The sequence below is a fragment of the Coregonus lavaretus genome (genome assembly GCF_964263955.1).
Source record: "Coregonus lavaretus genome assembly, contig: HAP1_SCAFFOLD_995, whole genome shotgun sequence".
NCBI lineage: Eukaryota > Metazoa > Chordata > Actinopteri > Salmoniformes > Salmonidae > Coregonus > Coregonus lavaretus.
Window position 1 is genome coordinate 84,407 of NW_028160064.1, and position 20,066 is coordinate 104,472.

Genomic DNA, 20,066 nt, shown 5'->3' on the forward strand with positions numbered 1-20,066 from the left:
CACATATTTCCCTCAGATTACAGCGATCCACAAAGAATTAGAAAACAAACCCAATTTTGATAAACTCCCTTATCTACTGGGTGAAAAACCACAGTGTGCCATCATAGATGCAAGATTTGTGACCTGTTGCCACAAGAAAAGGGCAACCAGTGAAGAACAAACACCATTGTAAATACAACCCATATTTATGTTTATTTATTTTCCCATTTGTACTTTAACTATTTGCACATTGTTACAACACTGTATATATACATAATATGACATTTGAAATGTCTTTATTCTTTTGAAACTTCTGAGTGTAATGTTTACTGTTAATATTTATTGTTTATTTCACTTTTGTTTACTATCTACTTCACTTGCTTTGGCAATATTAACATACGTTTCCCATGCCAATAAAGCCCTTCAATTGAAAAATTTAATTTAATTGAGAGAGAGCGAGAGAGAGAGCGAGAGAGAGAGAGAGAGAGAGAGAGAGAGAGAGAGAGAGAGAGAGAGAGAGAGAGAGAGAGAGAGAGAGAGAGAGAGAGAGATAACCCAAGCTCACACTACATAGATAGAGGAGAGAGAAAGAGAGAGAGAACCTTAGCTCCATGCAGAGATGGAGTGATTGGTTCTAGCCCAAGATCTACACAGACCTAAACCAGGTTTATTCAGTTTGTACCTGCTGTGCTGTTTCTCTGGTGTGGCTCACTGTGCTGTATGACATGTCCTGCTCAGGGTCAGCAGACTGCAAAGAAATAAATAGCAAAGAGAAACAGGACTGGTCTATTTACCAACTAAACCACAGTTTGTTTCCATGATAGGATGCAGTCACATATATATTTAGTGAACTGACAGCTTCCTGTTCTCTGTCTTTTAAACATCATTTTTCAACGTCTTGAGTGTTATAAGACCTTGGGTTCAGAATATGGGACCTTTTATGTCAACTCATTGATAACCAACTGAAGAGGTAATACTAGAGTCAAATGGTAGATGATCTGAACTCAAGAACAGAAAAGCAGATGGTTGAAAATAATAGAATAAAATAGAATAAGTGTATCCTACCACTGAGTTGTTAGTTGTCTGGTCCTTGGCCTTATTGTCCTCTGGAATAAAGAGAGGGAGATGTCAATTACTTCTGAGTTTGTTATAGTACAATAATACCTCTGAATGGATTTCTTATAGACAATTCCTCTAAATACTTTCTGTCATTCAAGATAAATCACAAGCAAGCAATATAATGTTGTTCACAATGACAATACGTTTTGTATTTTTCTAAACTATTCTCGTTTTTATATTCACATAAAATGACTACTTACTATGCTTTGTCCACATCTTCCATGTGACTAGGATACCAGCTGTCACCACCACCAACATGCCCCAAGGAATCAGTAGGACTTTCACATCTATGGACCTGATGGATTACATAGAAGAACTTGAATCAAAAATACAATTAAAATAGATCATTATAAATTGATCATTTGTGAAAAAGTAATAACTTGTTGTTTACACTGTTGTGATAAATGGAACAATTATTTAGATATTCACATGTGTGGAAGTTGACCATACAATTGAAGAGATGATATGATTATTATTGAGATTATTACTATACAAATAATGTTTTCTTTTTTTAAGAGTGCAACTTGTCCTTGCAAATCAGTGAGAATAACACAAACATTTCTGCTACTTCTCCAAAGAGATGTTCTACCCAAGAGGAAGTGCTAACAGTCTCTATATACATTTAGGAAGGGAGTTTGGTTATCTTCAGCTGTTGTAGTGTATGATGGAATTGTAACATTTCTTTGTGTTCATATTATCAAACAATTGCCATAATATGTGGGATATTACAGCTGAATGAGTGATAATAACCTCTGGTGGACGTCCTCCATGTTCCCCTCAGCTCCTTGACTTGTGTTGTCAGTCTGAACAGGCTCAGCAGTTGAAGAGACAGAGGGTTTTTGATTGGTTGGAGCTTAGGTTGCTGTGATGTAAAACAACAATGCCATCAATGAAATTACTGGTATACCAGATAGTCAGGTTGTATAGCAACATCACATTCATAGTCAATATTCCAATTTGTTTCAGATGATGAAACAAAGTGAATCTGCTGTCAAGGATTATGAAAACAGTAGCAGATTTTCACTGACTATCATCTATGTCAGGAAGTAAATCATGGAATAAATACATATTTTCAGGGTGATATTAATGTAAGAAAATTACATCATTTTGATGTGAAGTAACTATGGATATTAAACTATTTTTGTGACCCAAACAGAAAGTACTTACTGATAGCAGTGATGTTTTGTGTTGCAGTTTGTTGACTGACAGTGATGTGAACAGGCATCTCTAGTTCTCCCACTTCACACCAATACCAGTCAGTATTCTCCATCTTCAGTCCACTCATAGTCACTGTTAAGACTTTTCTGTTGTTGGCCAGACTGATATCCTTTAATGTCACTGTTCCATGTAAAGTCCCAGAATACGACACACAATCACCACCCATCCTGCACCACTTCATATCTCCAGAGTTACTATAGTAACAACGGACAGTGACACTCCCTCCTTCAACTGCAGTCACTTCCTGTTGGTCCACATAGAGTTCTGGAGTACCTGAACACAGAGGTACAGACACCAAAGAAAGAACTCAGCAGCAGAACTTTATTTCTAGTAAGTATTTTATTATTAATATCTTTTTTTTTTAAATGTTTTAAAACCGACCACAGCGGAGTTTAAACAAAGTTTACACCACAATCTACATACAGAGAACATAAAGTATTCTTCAGGTCAACTTGAACAATAATGGTGATACCAGTTACCAGACAAGGAACCAGTTACCAGGAAATGAAATGAGAACACCAGTCATTTAGTTTGTGGAAGCAGGCTATTTCTGATTGTCTCATCATTACTGAGAACTACCTATTCTACTTTACTGAATTGTAAGAGTTGCAGGGATCTTACCTGGAGTGACAGATAGATAGAACCGTTGTATCCTGATATCTGGTCCTCCATTGATCTCCACAACACACGTGTAAGTCTTAGAGTCCTCTGGCTCCAGATCAGTCATGGTCACAGTGAAGACTCTCTGGTTGATGTCATCAGAGATTGAGGCATTACCACTGCTCTTAGGATGGTCACTGCGTACTAGAGAGGAGCAACGACTCCAATCATACCCTTTACACCAGTATTTCACATGATTTATGTAATACTGATCATAGTGACATGGGATGGTGATGGAGCCTCCGGCCTGCACAGACACATACCTCACTGTGAACACATCAACACAAAACACATTTAGGTTGGAATTCAACAGAATCTGCACTGCAGAATAAAAATCCCATTGCTTATACACAATAAAACAGCTTGTTAATGATTGAGATTTATTACACCGTGTTTACAGTGAATTGACCCACTGGACTTCAGCCCTTTATAGAAACATGTTACACATACCTGCTGAGACTCTGTAGAGGATGAGGAAGAGGGGGAGGAGGAGGAGGGAGAGATGAAGAGCCATGTGAAGGTTTCAGTCTGCCTGGTATATTATATGGTACCTGAGCACAAATGTTTGTCAAGTACCAAGGTACCAGCCAGAATGACTCTACTTCCTAATGTTAATAGACTTCACTGTCTGTAACTCTCTTCCTGTTTCTGTTTGTGTGTACATGGCCCCCTCCGTGGTAGATAGCAACTATTGCATCATATGGACTAGTTTAACCCCAAAATCATAGTCACTAAAATATATTTCAGCTTTCTCTAAGGGTTTTGTGACCAAAAGTCACTACTATCCTGTTACCCTCTACTGAAAAATAGACTGCTAATGATTACAAATATTCGATAATTGGGCGACATACACCACATTGGCAAATTCAATATTTCAGTATATAAGAAACTATATGATAAATGTTCTCAATGTGCTAGACATTGATAGATTTGAGGGGTCATGTGCTACAGAGATGTAGTGATGGGGACTAGACCAAGACCTCCACAGACTCTCACTTTAAACCAGGTCAGGGTTCAGGGTCCTCCGGACCACAACCCAGTCTGATGTGGTTTTATGTTCAACAAGAACGCTCTCTGTCTCTCTCCCACTTCTTTTAAAGATTTTAGTAATAATTTTACCCGACCAGAGGTCGAATCATGCATCCTACGAAACATGACCTGCCATGCCGCGCTGCTTCTTAACACCTGCTCGCTTAATCCGGAAGCCAGCCGCACCAATATGTCGGAGGAAACACCATTCAACTGACGACTGAGGTCAGCTTGCAGGCGCCAGTCCCACCACAAGGAGTCGCTAGAGCGCGATGAGCCAAGGAAAGCCCCCGGGCCAAACCCTGCCCTAACCCAGACGACGCTGGGTCAATTGTGCACCGCCCTATGGGACTCCCGCTCATGGCTGGCTGTGACACAGCCTGGGATAAAACCCCAGGCAGTAGTGACACCTCAACACTGCAGTGCAGTGCCTTTGACTGCTGCGCCAATTGGGAGGCCCCTTTATCCCTCTTCTATACAGGAAATGAACCCTTTGTCATGTACAGCTCATAACCACAGATGTCCTCCAAGCCAAAGTGTTAAAGTTAGTTCAGGAAGCTGCATTACCAGAATGCTACAAGTTTCAGCTAAACTCATTCCATGACGTCATGTTAAATACTGAGCTTTGTGTTCTACTGTTGGCTCCAACACAGCAACTACTTCACACTCAAACTCACACTCAAACTCACTTTTTTTTGTTGCTTTGGTACAATTTTCATATATATATGTGGTAATATTTCACAACTCTTAGTACAAAACTCAATAAAATAAAAAACTTTAAGCACATTTTCAATTGACTAAGTACAACACACAATATCACATAGTAACTTACCAGTGTTTCATCTAAAAACACCTTTCATATAAAGTAATTGCCTTTCACAATGCAATGCTCACAATACATTTCATATGATTCTCTTCTCATTTCTTTAAAAACATTTGACCATCACCTAATTCAACGGCACTTAATAATTAATGACTTAACAGTTTGGTAGACCTATAGATTTTAAACTGGTTTGTCTAATATATATGGATTTTGAGAACCACAGATATACAATGTGTGTTTGTATAGTATAAACATCTAAATGACATGTATGATACATGATAACCATACATAATGAATATTCATTAGTACTAATTGATTTCACATAGTGTCAACCACTATTGGTCACCATATAAAAGGGGGTGTGTGAACACTTGCAAGTTCTTTAACAAGGAGCAGGATAGACAGCAAGGGAGAGGAAGAAATCAAAGAGCTGGTGGACAAGGGGCCATCAGAGAGGTGGGCATTAGACCCATCAAAGAGGTCAAAGAGGTGGGCATGGGCCCCATCAAATTGGTCAAAGAGGTGGGCATGGGCCCCATCAAATTGGTCAAAGAAGTTGGCATTAGACCCATCAAAGAGGTCAAAGACGTCAAAGAGGTGGACATCACATTTACATTTTACATTTTAGTCATTTAGCAGACGCTCTTATCCAGAGCGACTTACAGGAGCAATTAGGGTTAAGTGCCTTGCTCAAGGGCACATTTACGTCATTTAGCAGACGCTCTTATCCAGAGCGACTCACAAATTGGTGCGTTCACCCTATAGCCAGTGGGATAACCACTTTACAATTTTTGGGGGGGGGGGGGGGGTAGAAGGATTACTTTATCCTATCCCAGGTATTCCTTAAAGAGGTGGGGTTTCAAATGTCTCCGGAAGGTGGTGAGTGACTCCGCTGTCCTGGCGTCGTGAGGGAGCTTGTTCCACCATTGGGGTGCCAGAGCAGCGAACAGTTTTGACTGGGCTGAGCGGGAACTATGCTTCCGCAGAGGAAGGGGAGCCAGCAGGCCAGAGGTGGATGAACGCAATGCCCTCGTTTGGGTGTAGGGACTGATCAGAGCCCGAAGGTACAGAGGTGCCGTTCCCCTCACTGCTCCATAGGCAAGCACCATGGTCTTGTAGCGGATGCGAGCTTCAACTGGAAGCCAGTGGAGTGTGCGGAGGAGGGGGGTGACGTGAGAGAACTTGGGAAGGTTGAACACCAGACGGGCTGCGGCATTCTGGATGAGTTGTAGGGGTTTAATGGCACAGGCAGGGAGGCCAGCCAACAGCGAGTTGCAGTAGTCCAGACGGGAGATGACAAGTGCCTGGATTAGGACCTGTGCCGCTTCCTGTGTAAGGCAGGGTCGTACTCTCCGGATGTTGTAGAGCATGAACCTGCAGGAGCGGGTCACCGCCTTGATGTTGGCGGAGAACGACAGGGTGCTGTCCAGGGTCACGCCTAGGCTCTTCGCACTCTGGGAGGAGGACACAGCGGAGTTGTCAACCGTGATGGCGAGATCATGGAACGGGCAGTCCTTCCCCGGGAGGAAGAGCAGCTCCGTCTTGCCAGGGTTCAGCTTGAGGTGGTGATCCGTCATCCATACTGATATGTCTGCCAGACATGCAGAGATGCGATTCGCCACCTGGTTATCAGAAGGGGGAAAGGAGAAGATTAGTTGTGTATCGTCAGCGTAGCAATGATAGGAGAGGCCATGTGAGGATATGACAGAGCCAAGTGACTTGGTGTATAGGGAGAAAAGGAGAGGGCCTAGAACTGAGCCCTGGGGGACACCAGTGGTGAGAGCACGTGGTGCGGAGACAGCTTCTCGCCACGCCACTTGGTAGGAGCGACCGGTCAGGTAGGACGCAATCCAGGAGTGAGCCGCGCCGGAGATGCCCAGCTCGGAGAGGGTGGAGAGGAGGATCTGATGGTTCACAGTATCAAAGGCAGCAGACAGGTCTAGAAGGACAAGAGCAGAGGAGAGAGAGTTAGCTTTAGCAGTGCGGAGAGCCTCCGTGACACAGAGAAGAGCAGTCTCAGTTGAGTGACCAGTTTTGAAACCTGACTGGTTTGGATCAAGAAGGTCATTCTGAGAGAGATAGCAAGAGAGTTGGCTAAAGACGGCACGCTCAATAGTTTTGGAAAGAAAAGAAAGAAGGGATACTGGTCTGTAGTTGTTGACATCAGTGGGATCGAGTGTTGGTTTTTTGAGAAGGGGAGCAACTCTCGCTCTCTTGAAGACGGAAGGGACATGGCCAGCGGTCAAGGATGAGTTGATCAGCGAGGTGAGGTAGGGGAGAAGGTCACCGGAGATGGTCTGGAGAAGAGAGGAGGGGATGGGGTCAAGCGGGCAGGTTGTTGGGCGGCCTGCAGTCACAAGTCGCAGGATTTTATCTGGAGAGAGAGGGGAGAAAGAAGTCAAAGCATAGGGTAGGGCAGTGTGAGTAGGACCAGTAGTGTCATTAGACTTAACAAACGAGGATCGAATGTCGTCAACCTTCTTTTCAAAGTGGTTGACGAAGTCATCCACAGAGAGAGGAGGGGGGGGGGGGGGGGGGGGGGGGGGAGGATTCAGCAGGGAGGAAAATGTGGCAAAGAGCTTCCTAGGGTTAGAGGCAGATGCTTGGAATTTAGAGTGGTCAGATCAGATAGAGAGGGAGGCAGAGGGCAGGGAACTGTTGTGTCTAATGATGTCTGGGCCATCGTTGTTGACCATGTGGTAAACAGAGGCCTTACAATGGCAGAGGCTGCCTGATTAGTTCACCCAAATCTGAAAAGATCAACTGTCAGTTCAATCATGACAACATTTCACCAAGAAAACCGGTAAGTCTGTAGGATATGCACTCTGCTTTAACAGTACATTTACATTATATGATATATTGTAATGCATGTAAATTCACAAAACATGTTAAAATATTCTTACAGTTTGATCTATTGACAATATACTCTGTTCTATGATCAGAATTGACAGAAGACCCCATGGTGGTGCCGTGGCTGTGTGCTGACCGACCAGCAGTGTTGTAAATGGTGAGGGCCAGGAATGACATATGGCTGTCTGAAATAAAGCAGGCCATTGAGGAGAACGGTGACATCTTTGCCAATGTGGCATCCATCAGCCTACCAACAATCGGCCACCTTATGAAGAGGCAGCAGGTATCTATGAAACACATTGACCTGGTGCCTTTAGAGAGAAACAACGACAGGGTGAAAGAACTGTGGGCCGAGTATGTTCAGGTACAGCACTATACACTGTATTACTGTTACTATTTGATGCACAGCTACTTCACAGTATCATATTGGAACTATACTGTAAAAATAACTAAACCAAATATGTTTTTAGAGGGTGATGGTGATGATTCTGTTAACCATCAGAATTATATCTTTGTTGATGAAGTGGGCTTCAACCTGGCCAAAACTCAGCGCCGTGGGTGGAATCTCATCGGCCAACGGGCGACCGTCCAAGTTCCTGGACAACGTGGGGGAAACATCTCCATGTGTGCAGCTTCCTCTGAAGATGGTGGTGTAGGACGTAGGCCATTACTTGGATCCTATAAAGCTGCACACCTCATTGTGTTTCTCAATGAAATTGAGCAGGCCTGTCAAGGTGAAGGGGTCACCTATGTCATTGTGTGGGACAATGTCAGGTTCCACCATGCAGAGGTGGTTCAGGCATGGTTTAGGACCCATCCCCGATTCATGACCCTATATCTGTCCCCATACTGTCCTCTCCTTATGTTTATTTATTTTCCCTTTTGTACGTTAACTATTTGCACATCATTACAACACTGAAATAGCCATAATATGACATTTGAAATGTCTCTATTTGTTTGGAACTTTTACTGTTCATTTTTCATTGTTTATTTCACCTTTGTTTATTACCTATTTCACTTGCTTTGGCAATGTACATTTTTTTGGTATTTTATTAGGATCCCCATTAGCTGTTGCAAAAGCAGCAGCTACTCTTCCTTGGGTCCACACAAAACATGAAACATGACATAATACAGAACATTAATAGACAAGAACAGCTCAAGGACAGAACTACATACATTTAAAAATCTATTTAAAAAGGCACACGTAGCCTACATATCAACACCAATACATACACACAAACTATCTAGGTCAAATGTTTCCCATGCCAATAAAGCCCTTTGAATGGAATTGAATTTAACTGAATTGAGGTGGGGAGTCATTTGAAGGTTTGAGTCTGTGTGTGTGACACGGTATCTGTGTACTAATGTGTAGATCAGTCAAGGACAAAGGCACCAGCGAGAATTACTCTACTTCCCAATGTTCACAGACCTCACTTTGAATCTCTGCTTCTGTTTCTGTGTACATGCCCCCGTCAGTGGCAGATAGCAACTATTGCATTATATAGACTAGTTTAATCCAAAACTCATAGTCACTACAATGCATTTCAAGCCCCATGCAGTTTCATTTTATTTTTAAATCACTGTGTGTGTTTATTTTTCATGATTTATTTTCCTGAGCCGCCTTTTGCCATTGAAATGCTCCGTGTGATCATGTGGCCGTGTTGATTCAAATGTAAATATATTTAAATACAGAGCCCTGATTGGCGGATAGGATTGTGTAGACTAGAGCCTACCCAGCTTACCCCTTCAAAGTAGGAGGGTAAATATTCAAATAAAACAGAATCAGAATAATCATTTCAGATTGTGATGTCATTCTGTGAAAAACTCCATTCCACCTGAACAGTCTAAAAATCCAAGTGTTTTGTTCGTCAAAAAGCTCTTACACTAAAAGGGCATTATCCAAATGTGTTACAATTTCACAGTATTATTTCAACCTCATAGTGTGGAAATATAATTTAAAAACAAACAGGAAACTCACATTTTTGACTGCACTGCCCCTTTCAGCTTTCTCTAAGGGCTCTTTGGGACCAATAGTCACGATTATCCTGTTACCTTCTGCTGGAAAATAGGTCACTAATGATTACACAAAGAAATGTATAGAATTGAGAGGGCAGGTGCTGCAGAGATGGAGTGATGGCTGCCTTCTATACAGGAAATGAACCCTGGTCACAGTAGACACAACTCAAAACCTCAGATGTCCTCCAACCTAAAGTGTTAAAGTTATGTCAGGAAGTTGCAGTACCAGAAGGCTGCAGGTTTCAGGTAAACTCATTCCATGACATGATGTTAACTACTGAGTTATAATTTCTATTGTTGGCTCCAACACAGCCAACTATTTCTGATACAACAATTTCACACCTAAACTCACAGAGCACATAATCTTGTGACAAATGATCTTGAGAACAGTATAATGTCTTTAAAAATGTTTATTAGCAAAGCATTTATATTTTCCATTAAAGCTGGAGAAGGTAAAGACAGAATAGTAGTCCAAGGCTCTGATTCAACAAGGAGAGGATTTGTTACAGTAAACCAGACGACCAAAAATCAACTACGAAACAACTCAAGAACTAAGGATTCATAAATCATGCTAAAAACAAACAAATTAAAATGTAACCTTGTTTTGTGTGTGTGTGTGTGTGTGTGTGTGTGTGTGTGTGTGTGTGTGTGTGTGTGTGTGTGGTTTAGTTCTACTATCCTTGTGGGGACCAGATGTCCTTACAATGACAGTAAAACAAGGACAAGTTGGGACAAGTGGGGACATTTCACTGGTAAAAGGTAAAAGGCTATTTTAGGTTTAGGGGTTAGGTTTAGGGTTACGGTTAGGGTTTAGGTTAGAATTAGCATTAGGGTTAGGGAAAATAGGATTTTGAATGGGCATACTTTTTTGATTCCCACAAATACAGTAAAACAAACGTGTGTGTTTTATCCTGAAGAAAGCTCAAAATATTTGTGTACATGCCCCCTTCAGTGAAAGATAGCAACTATTGCATTATATATACTAGTTTAACCCAAAACTCATAGTCACTACAATGTTTTCAGCTTCCAACATTCTCTAAGGGCTCTTTGGGACCAAGAGTCACTATTATCCTGTTACCCTCTGCTGGAAAATAGGTCACTAATGATTACACAAAGACATTTATAGAATTGAGAGGGCAGGTGCTGCAGAGATGGAGTGATGACTGCCTTCTACTTAGAGATGAAAGCTGGTCATAGACGCAGCTCAAAACCACTGTCACGATCGTCAAAGGAGGAGGACCAACGCGCAGCGTGGAATGCGAACATATTTTATTAATTAGAAAGATAACACGAACAAAACAACAAACGAAAACGTGAAGTCCTTGGTTAACAAACATAAACCAACACGGAACAAACTCCCACAAACACTGTGGGAAAACTGGCTGCTTAAGTATGGTTCCCAATCAGAGACAACAAGCAACAGCTGATTCACGTTGCCTCTGATTGAGAACCACACCGGCCAACATAGAAACACAAATGACTAGAAAGAGAACATAGAACAAAACACATAGACTCTACACACCCTGGCTCAACATATTAGAGTCCCCAGAGCCAGGGTGTGACAACCACAGATGTCCTCCAACCTAAAGTGTTAAAGTTAGCTGAGGAAGCTGCTGTACCACAAGGCAGGTTTCTGGTAAACTAACTCATTCCATGACATCATGTTAAACACTGAGCTAAACGTTCTATTTTTGCCTCCAACACAGCAAATTACCTCCTACACAGTTCATTCGGAAAGTATTCAGACCCCTTGACTTTTTCCACATTTTGTTACGTTACAGCCTTATTCTAAAATGGATTTAAAAAAAATTTAACCCTCGTCAAACTACACACACTACCCCATAATGACAAAGCAAAAACTATTTTTTGGAATTTGAGCAAATGTAAATTTATAAACAAATTAAAAAATGAAAGCTCAGTATTTTGTTGAAGCACGTTTGGCAGCGATTACAGCCTCAAGTCTTCTTGGGTATGACGCTAAAAGCTTGGCACACCTGTATTTGGGGAGTTTCTCCCATTCTTCTCTGCAGATCCTCCCAAGCTCTGTCAGGTTGGATGGGGAGCATTGCTGCAAAGCTATTTTCAGATCGCTCCAGAGATGTTCGATCAGGTTCAAGTCCAGGCCAAGGCAGGGCCACTCAAGGAAATTCAGAGACTTGTCCCGAAGCCAGTCCTGTGTTGTGTCTTGGCTGTGTGCTTAGGGTCGTTGTCCTGTTGGAAGGTGAACCTTCGCCCCAGTCTGAGGTCCTAAACACTCTGGAGCAGGTTTTCATCAAGGATTTCTCTGTACTTTGCTCTGTTCATCTTTACCTCGATCCTGACTAGTCTCCCAGTCCCTGCCATTGAAAAACATCCCCACAGCATGGCGCTGCCACTACCGTGCTTCACCGTAGGGATGGTGCCAGGTTTCCTCCTGATGTGACGCTTGGCATTCAGGCCAAAGAATTCAATCTTGGTTTCATCAGACCAGAGAATCTTGTTTCTCATGGTCTGAGAGTCTTTAGGTGCCTTTTGGCAAACTCCAAGAGGGTTGTCATGTGCCTTTTACTGAGGAGTAGCTTCCGTCTGGCCACTCTACCATAAAGGCCTGATTGGTGGAGTGCTGGAGAGATGCTTGTCCTTCTGGAAGGTTCTCCCATCTCCACAGAGAAACTCAAGAGCTCTGTCAGAATGACCTTTGGGTTATTGGTCACCTCCCTGACCAAGACCCTTCTCCCCCATTTGCTTGCCCGAGCGGCCAGCTCTAGGAAGAGTCTTGGTGGTTCCAAACTTCATCCACTTAAGAATGATAGAGGCCACTGTGTTCTTGGGGACCTTCAATGCTGCAGAAATATTTTGGTACCCTTCCCCAGATCTGTGCCTCGTCACAATCCTCTCTCCGAGCTCTATGGACCTCATGGCTTGGTTTTTGCTCTGATATACACTGTCAACTGTGGGACCTTATATAGACAGGTGTGTGACTTTCCAAATCATGTCCAATCAATTTAATTGACCATATTATTCTTTATTTGATTTACCACAGGTGGACTCCAATGAAGATGTAGAACCATCTCAAGGATGATCAATGGAAACAGGATGCACATGAGCTCAATTTCGAGTCTCATATCAAAGGGTCAGAATACCTATGTAAATGATGTATTTCTGGTTTTAATTTTTTATAAATTAGCAAACATTTCAAAAAAACATTATGGGGTATTGTGTGTAGATTGTTGAGGATTTTTATTTATTTTATCAATTTTAGAATAAGGCTGTAACGTAACAAAATGTGGAAAAAGTAAAGGGGTCTGAATACTTTCCGAAGGCACTGTAATTTCACAGAATTTCGTAACAGATGATCTTGAGAAGAGTAAAAAATGTTTATTAGCAAAGAATTTAAATATACCAATAAAGCTAGAGAAGGAGAAGAAGGTGAAGAAGGTAAAGACATATCCCTCAATGAAAAATTTGCAAATGCTAAATAAATCTAGTTTCTACTCATCCTGTTTGACCTCAGAGTCGGTTTGCCGTGAACTTCACCACAGCAATGATGGTGCACAGGAGGAAGAGCACTGCATTAACAGTTTTCGGAAGGTAGAAGAGTGTTCTTTCCCATCTGTAGAAGAACAACATTGCTTTGAGGACATGACACTATGCAAATTGCAACCAGACAGTGTTAGTTGAAGACTGAGGCATACAGAAGGCATTTATTTTTTTATTTTAAAACAACACAATGTATTCATCCAATAATTAAAATAAATGACCTTTTTGCTTATTGAGTACCGACTAAAGAGGTGGTAGTGTTCACCTACCCCTGGGCTCCATCGTGTGTGTTGTTGACTGGGGCCTGAGAGGTGGAAGAGGACACAGCAGGAACTACAGTTGTGGGTGAGGTCAGAGAGATGTCTTGAGGGGTCAGCTTTTCTGTCAAGGTTCAACAGCTTCTGTATTTCATTTATTAGTGTTGAAGTGACACAATTTCAGCGTGATATATCAATGTATCATGTATGCAAAATGACTTAAGTTTGAATTCTGTGAATTTGAAAGACTAATTTCACTATATTAGGTTAAAACTGGTCTCTCATTACTTACTGATGATGGTGTCAGTCTGCGTTGTGGTCAGTTGATTGACAGTGGAGATGGTGATGGTGGAAGTGGGGGTAGGGGTGGTGGTGGAGGCAGGTGTGATACTCTGTGTTGTGGTCAGTTGATTGACAGTGATGTGAACAGGCATCTGTAGGTCACCTGTGGAACACCAGTACCAGCCAGTATCCCCCATATTCAATCCATTCAGAGTCACTGTTAAAATGTGTCTGTTGTTGTTATCAATGGTCTGCTGTGATGTCACTGATGTTCCATCTAAAAGACCTGCATATCTTCCCACCAAGGGGACATAGTAGAGACCCATCTTACACCACAACCACTTCTTAGCCACAGTGTTACTATAGTGACAACAGACAGTGACACTCCCTCCTTCAACTCCAGTCACCTCCTGTTGGTCCACATAGAGTCCTGGAGTACCTGAACACAGAGGTACAGACACAAATTCACCAAGGGAGAAGCAACGCATGTCATATCATACAAAATGATGTACACTGAGTGTACAAAACATTAAGATCACCTGCTCTCTCCATGACATAGACTGACCAGGTGAATCCAGGTGAAAGCTAGTATCCTTTATTAATGTCACTTGTTAAATCCGCTTCAATCAGTGTAGATGAAGGAAAAGAGACAGGTTAAAGAAGGATTTTTAAGCCTTGAGCAAATTGAGACATGGATTGTGTATGTATGCCATTAAGAGGGTGAATGGGCAATAACAAATATTTAAGTGCCTTTGAACGGGGTATGGTAGTACGTGCCAGGCGCACCGGTTTGAGTGTGTCAAGAACTGCAACGCTGCTGGGTTTTTCACGCTCAACCGTTTCCCATGTTTATCAAGAATGGTCCACCACCCAAAGGATATCCAGCCAACTTCACACAACTGTGGGAAGCATTGGAGTCAACTGTCAGCGTCTGGGTGCAGTGGGGAAACGGAATCAGGCGCAGGACACAGAACTGAGAATAAATGGCTTTACTCGACTCCATTTAAATATAGCAAACCCTCCACGCAGGGAAGAGCAAAAACAACAGCTCAACAGACGACGTAACAAAGAACAATCACGCACACACTCAGGAGGGAAAACAGAGGTAATATAGGGAAACTAATAAGCCTAATGAGTAACAGGTGTGAACAATACAGACAGAACTAGTGAGACACAGAAACATCGATCGGTGGCAGCTAGTACTCCGGTGACGACGACCGCCGAAGCCTGCCCGAACGAGGAGAAGGGGCAGCCTCGGCCGATCCGTGACAGTACCCCCCACCTGACGCGCGGCTCCAGCCGTGCGTCGACACCGGCCTCGGGGACGGCCAGGAGGACGCGGAGCAGGGCGAGTCGGATGACGACGATGGAACTCCCTTAACAAGGAGGGATCGAGGATGTCCCTCCTGGGAACCCAGCTCCGTTCCTCCAGACCGTACCCCTCCCACTCCACGAGATACTGCAGGCCTCCAACCCGACGCCTCAAATCCATGATGGAACGGACCGAGTACGCCGGTGCCCCCTCAATGTCCAATGGGGGCGGAGGAACCTCCCGCACCTCGGACTCCTGGAGCGGACCAGCTACCACCGGCCTGAGGAGAGACACATGGAACGAGGGGTTAATACGGTAATCAGGGGGGAGCTTTAACCTATAACAAACCTCGTTCAACCTCCTCAGGACTTTAAAGGGCCCCACAAACCGCCAATCCAGCTTCCGGCATTTTGTGCCATTTCTGCCCAGGGGATGTAAACTGACCAATCCCCCTGCCGGTCCTGGCAATACGACCTCAGAAACCTACCCACATCCTGGTTTACTCTTTCCACCTGCCCATTACTCTCGGGGTGAAAACCTGAGGTCAGGCTGACCGAGACCCCCAGATGGTCCATAAATGCCTTCCAGACCCTCGATGTGAACTGGGGACCCCGATCAGACACTATAGGGCAAAGGAATGAGACGACAGGACTTAGAAAACCGATCCACAACGACCAGGATCGTGGTGTTACCCTGTGACGGAGGAAGATCTGTAACAAAGTCCACCGATAGGTGTGACCACGGCCGCTGTGGAACGGGGAGAGGTTGTAATTTACCTCTGGGCAGGTGTCTAGGTGCTTTGCACTGAGCGCACACCTAACAGGAAGAAACATAAACCCTCACATCCTGAGCTAAGGTGGGCCACCAGTACTTCCCACTAAGACAGCGCACTGTCCGACCAATGCCAGGATGGCCAGAAGAAGGTGACGTGTGAGCCCAATAAATCAAACGATCGCGAACCTCTGACGGAATGTACGCATGACCCACTGGACACTGGGGGGGAGTGGGCTCCGTGCGTAACGCCCGCTCGATGTCCGCGTCAACCTCCCATACCACCGACGCCACCAGACAAGAAGCCGGAAGTATGGGAGTAGGCTCCCTGGTCCGATCCTCTGAGTCATATAGCCGGGACAGAGCGTCTGCCTTAGCATTCTGGGAACCTGGTCTATACGATAGGGTGAACACAAAACGCGTGAAAAACATGGCCCACCTTGCCTGACGAGGATTCAGTCTCCTCGCTGCCCGAATGTACTCCAGATTGCGGTGGTCAGTCAAAATGAGAAAAGGGTGTTTAGCCCCCTCAAGCCAATGTCTCCACACCTTAAGAGCTTTCACAACAGCTAACAGCTCCTGATCCCCCACGTCGTAGTTTTGCTCTGCCGGGCTGAGCTTCTTCGAGAAGAAAGCACAGGGGCGGAGTTTGGGAGGCGTACCCGAGCGCTGAGACAGTACAGCTCCTATCCCCGCCTCGGACGCGTCCACCTCGACTATGAATTGCAAGGATGGATCCGGATGAGCCAGCACGGGAGCCGTGGTGAACAGCGCCTTCAGCTGACCAAAAACCACTGCAGGTGCACCGAACCGTTATGGGAGCTGCTACCTGGCCAAAGCCCTGGATAAATCTCCGGTAGTAGTTGGCAAAACCCCAAAATCGCTGCACCTCCTTTACCATGGTAGGAGTCGGCCAATTACGCACGGCTGAAATGCGGTCACACTCCATCTCGACCCCTGACTCTGACAAGCGGTATCCTAAGAAGGAGACGGACTGTCTGAAGAACAGACATTTCTCAGCCTTAACGTACAGGTCATGCTCCAACAGTCTACCAAGCACCTTGCGCACCAGGGACACATGCTCGTCGCGTGTAGCGGAGTATATGAGAATATCATCTATATACACCACTACACCCTGTCCGTGCAGGTCCCTGAAAATCTCATCGACAAAAGATTGAAAGACTGAGGGAGCATTCATCAACCCGTACGGCATGACGAGGTACTCATAGTGACCAGCGGTGGTACTAAATGCCGTCTTCCACTCGTCCCCCTCCCGGATACGGATCAGATTGTACGCGCTCCTGAGGTCCAATTTTGTGAAGATGCGTGCCCTGTGCAATGACTCCGTCATACTAGCAATGAGAGGAAGAGGATAGCTGTATTTTACGGTTATCTGATTTAGACCTCGATAGTCAATAAACGGGCGTAAACCTCCATCCTTTTTCTTCACAAAAAAGAAACTTGAGGAGGCAGGGGAAGTGGAGGGCCGAATGTATTCCTGTCCCAGAGATTCGGTGACATATGTCTCCATAGCCACCGTCTCCTCCTGTGACAGAGGATACACGTGACTCCTGGGAAGTGCAGCACCCTCACGGAGATCTATCGCACAATCCCCTCGTCGATGGGGTGGTAATTGAGTCGCCTTCCTTTTACAGAAGGCGAGAGCCAAATCGGCATATTCTGAGGGAATGTGCATTGGGGAGACATGGTTTGGACTCTCCACCATGGTTGCCCCCATACGGAAACACCTACACACCTTCCCGAGCACTGAGGTGACCATCCCTTAAGAGCCCTCTGTTGCCACGAAATACTGGGGTCATGGGTGGCTAGCCAGGGAAGGCCCAGCACCATGGGAAACGCAGGGGTATCAATAAGGAAGAGACTAATTCTCTCTTCATGACCCCCCTGTGTCTCCATCCGAAGTGGAGCTGTGACCTCCCTAACCATACCTGACCCTAATGGGCGACTATCTAGGGCACGTATGGGGAAGGGCACATCTAACGGCAATATAGGAATCCCTAATCTATGCGCAACCAATCTGTCCATGAAATTCCCAGCTGCGCCGGAATCTACGAGCGCCCTATGCTGGGAATGTGGGGAAAACTCAGGCTCCATAGGTGTGGAATCGGAAGTGCTGGGGGATGGACTGGACGGACCCTGATCTGGACGTCCGCGGGTAGCCAACAGGTTATCCAGCCGGATCGACAAATCTACCAGCTGGTCCAGGTTAAGATTAGTGTCCCTGCAGGCCAGCTCCCGACGAACATCCTCCCATACACTGCATCGGTAGTGATCAATCAGGGCCCTCTCATTCTATCCCACGCTGGCTGCCAGTGTCCTGAAATCCAGGGTGTATTCCTGTGCGCTCCTCCTTCCCTGGCTGAGGTGAAACAGACGCTCCCCCGCTGCTCTCCCTTCAGGCGGATGATCGAATACTGCCCGGAAACGGCGGGTAAAGTCCTCATAACGAACGGACTCAGCGTCTATTCCACCCCACTCCGCGTTGGCCCATTCCAGTGCTCTGCCCGACAGACAGGAGATGAGGGCGGACACGCTCTCGTATCCCGAGGGAGCCGGGTGGATGGTGGCCAGGTAAAGTTCCACCTGGAGCAGGAAACCCTTACACCCGGCAGCTGTCCCATCGTATTCCCTCTGGAGCGAGAGCCGAAGACCACTGGACCCAGGGTTTGAGGATCTTGATGGAAGAGAAATCGGCGAAAGAGGAGGTGTAGAAAACCCAACTCTCTCCCATCGATCCATGGTGTGGATCACTTGATCCAGAGCCGAACCTAGTCGCTGCAGCATGGTCGCGTGCTGGTGGATGCGTTCCTCCAACGAAGCGCTGGGATCGGGCGTGCCTGCTGACTCCATAACGGGTGCGTGATTCTGTCAGCGTCTGGGTGCAGTGGGGAAACGGAATCAGGCGCAGGACACAGAACTGAGAATAAATGGCTTTACTCGACTCCAAGTAAATATAGCAAACCCTCCACGCAGGGAAGAGCAAAAACAACAGCTCAACAGACGACATAACAAAGAACAATCACGCACACACTCAGGAGGGAAAACAGAGGTAATATAGGGAAACTAATAAGCCTAATGAGTAACAGGTGTGAACAATACAGACAGAACTAGTGAGACACAGAAACATCGATCGGTGGCAGCTAGTACTCCGGTGACGACGACCGCCAAAGCCTGCCCGAACGAGGAGGAGGGGCAGCCTCGGCCGTATCCGTGACATCAACATGGGCCAGCATCTCTGTGGAACACATTTGACACCTTGTAGAGTCCATGCCCTGACGAATTGAGGCTGTTCTGAGGTCAAAAGGGGGTGCAACTCAATATTAGGAAGGTGTTCCTAATGTTTTGTACACTCAGTGTATACAAACACTAGATTGCTGATGCTATGTATTGGCCAATGAGAGGCTTTGAAGCCACCGTCCGCCATATTGGTACTCCTCAGAAGGAGCGGTCTTCAATAGGAAGAATGGAATTCTACAGTATTTCAATTTAATGTCTCAAAGATAATTAATAAATCAGCATTTGGTTGTGATTTTGATTTCATTATGCATGGCTTATGAATGTGTTATGAAGTCCTTATGTAGAAACCCTTCATAATAAAGTGTTTCTGTTCTCCACAGTATAACAATGTATACCCACAATGAAAACACACTCCATACAGACATTGTATCTGCCTATATGTATAGCCATGTAAATACATTGTATTTAGAGCCTTAAAACAGTCTTCCCCAAATCAATAGCTACATAGCTGTGTCATACTGAACAAATAAAAAAACAGTGTGATTGAGGAGAGGTATGGGGAGCTAACCTGTGGTAACTGACAGGTGCAAGTATGTATGTTGATCTCTTCCTGTAGTCTCCACAGCACACCAGTAATACCCAGAGTCCTCTGGCTGCAGATCAGTCATGGTAACAGAGAAGATTCTTCGGGTGACATCATCAGAGATTGACACCGTCCCAGATATCTTTGGTTGGTCTGTGCGTACTAGAGCAGAACAAGAATTCCAGTAATCTCCTTGACACCAGTATTTGACATATTCTATGTATCTCAGATTATAGCGACATGGGATGGTGATGGAGTTTCCTGTCTTCACAGACACCTTACTCACTGTGGACACACCGTACTCCCCTGCCTGGGTACCTGCAGACACAGCAACAGAAAACACATTTAGACTCAGTCCTTTTGGTCAACTGATAAGGTGGTCTACCAATT

The 20,066-nt window shown here is 44.8% G+C and overlaps 1 long non-coding RNA gene across 1 annotated transcript; it reads right to left on the reverse strand.

Moving 5' to 3' along the window:
* Positions 1 to 1,044: 1,044 nt before the first annotated feature.
* Positions 1,045 to 1,915, reverse strand: LOC311122217. The gene is made up of 3 exons (XR_014612400.1): positions 1,849 to 1,915; positions 1,299 to 1,393; positions 1,045 to 1,085 (listed from the first exon to the last, which is right to left on the reverse strand). It is a non-coding gene; the product is annotated as an uncharacterized lncRNA (long non-coding RNA).
* Positions 1,916 to 20,066: the final 18,151 nt, after the last annotated feature.